The following is a 2,048-nucleotide window of genomic DNA, read 5'->3' on the forward strand; positions in this document are numbered from 1 at the left end:
TCACAGATCCCCCCTCATCACAGACTCCCCTCATCACAGATCCCCATCACAGACTCCTGTCCATCACAGATCCCCCATCACAGACTCCCCTCATCACAGACCCCCCCATAACAGATCCCCCTCATCAAAGAGTCCCCTCATCACAGATTCCCACCATCACAGACTACTTTCCATCACAGATCCCCACATCACAGACTCCTCTCCATCACAGATTCCCCCATCGCAGACTCCCCTCATCACAGAGCCCCCCATCACAGATCCCCCTTTTTACAGACTCCCCCATCACAGTCCCCTCTCCATCACAAAGCCTCCCACCCTAGACCCCCTTCATCACAAACCCCCCCATTACAGACCTCCATTGATATTACAGACTGCCCCTTCCATAAGATCGCAGCACTCCCCCTCCCCTATCTAACTTACCCAAGACGGGAAGCATGACATGTACAGACAAAGGGCAGGACTTTTCATGGGAGAGGCGTGATTGATTGTCTAGTAACCAATCACCCGCTTCTTAACCTGAAAAGTCCCGCCTTTGTCCGGACCTGCCATGCTTCCGTCTCATGTAAATAAGGGGAGTGCTGCGATCTTATGGAAGAGACAGACCTGCCGCGCCTGCTGGGCCAGGTGGCGGAAAGCTGTATATCTGATCTGGTGCCGGCGATGTGCACCAAACTGATGGGAAAAAAATCTTCTAGGGCGTCAATTTACCAAACCTCTTAAAGTGATGCCTAGGTCCAATGGACCCAGCGGGACCCATGGTACAGCTGGGCCTGCACAGAACTACAAAATGCCTCCAAATAGGGAGGTCGTATTTTGTAGTTTACAACATATTAGCTGTGCTAACTGATAAGAGTGCAGCACAGGCAGAAAGCACAGGATGTTATCAACTCACAACATTTCTGGCAGGACCAACAGGTATGCTTGTATGTATTGAACATATCTAATGAAACACTTTAAATGGTGTATTGAAGTTCTTCATTAGGGTTTGCATTTGTTTTAACTTTGTGTATGATGTCCTATATAACCACTGATGTATACAAATCCAGAGCTAAGTAATTTGTGTGGACCTTTACAACCAGTGTAACAATGGTTGATGGGCTTTCAATAATAATGGTTTTGATTTAAGCAGAATATTCACAGTTGATGAGATAAGTGTGTTGCACCAATTCTAGCACACATCTGTGCACCGCAAGCTACAATATGAAAGATGCAAGTAGATGTCCATGTCTCTTTTTAAAGATAAGTATAATGGCTAGACGCTTGGAAGTTTGCATAAACATGAAAAATAAAAATCATTGTGTTCTTTAGATTATGTCCATGGCTGGCGTGTCATGTGGTGCACTGTTATTCATCTTCTGGATGTTCATTTTATTTATCTATTAATCTTTGGAGAAGATAGAGCAGATGAATTGTGTGCACATTTTATAGCCTATTGATTGTAACAAAGGATATGTAAGTTGTTTTCTCTTTGTTTTAAGATCACCTGATATCAATTAGAGTTCCTTTGGTTCTCAGCAGATTTATTGCACTGTAATAAGGTCTTGAAAATATGAAAGCAGAGAAGCAATATTTCAAATTTGAGTATAAAAATCAACAATAAAAATGTATATTTATAACCTGAAAAGTATGATTTCATCTTGGAGATTTACCAAAGTAATAGCAGCAATAAGCATGATTTCAGTTTTGCCATATTGTATTTATTAAACACTTCAGGGGACTTGAAAATAAATCAAATAACAAGATCATTTTTGGATACATACACATATATTTTAAATATGTGGGTAGCTATCACAACTGGTTATCATTTAGCCATTTGATTCAAAGTGTTTTCAATAAGAATCCAACATGTCCAAACTTTTCTCATACTCGACTGTATGTCCTTTGCTTTATGACTCCTATAAATTACTTAGCATAGCATTACAGTGGAATATTTTTTATAGGAAAGTTTTGCAAAAAAAATAAAAAATACATCTTGTTTTTGTCAAGTTAGAAAGTATATATCACAATGGGATTATCTTACAATAGGATCAAAGGAAGGAAGATACAAA

This window comes from Rana temporaria, chromosome 1 (genome assembly GCF_905171775.1).
Source record: "Rana temporaria chromosome 1, aRanTem1.1, whole genome shotgun sequence".
Taxonomy (NCBI): domain Eukaryota; kingdom Metazoa; phylum Chordata; class Amphibia; order Anura; family Ranidae; genus Rana; species Rana temporaria.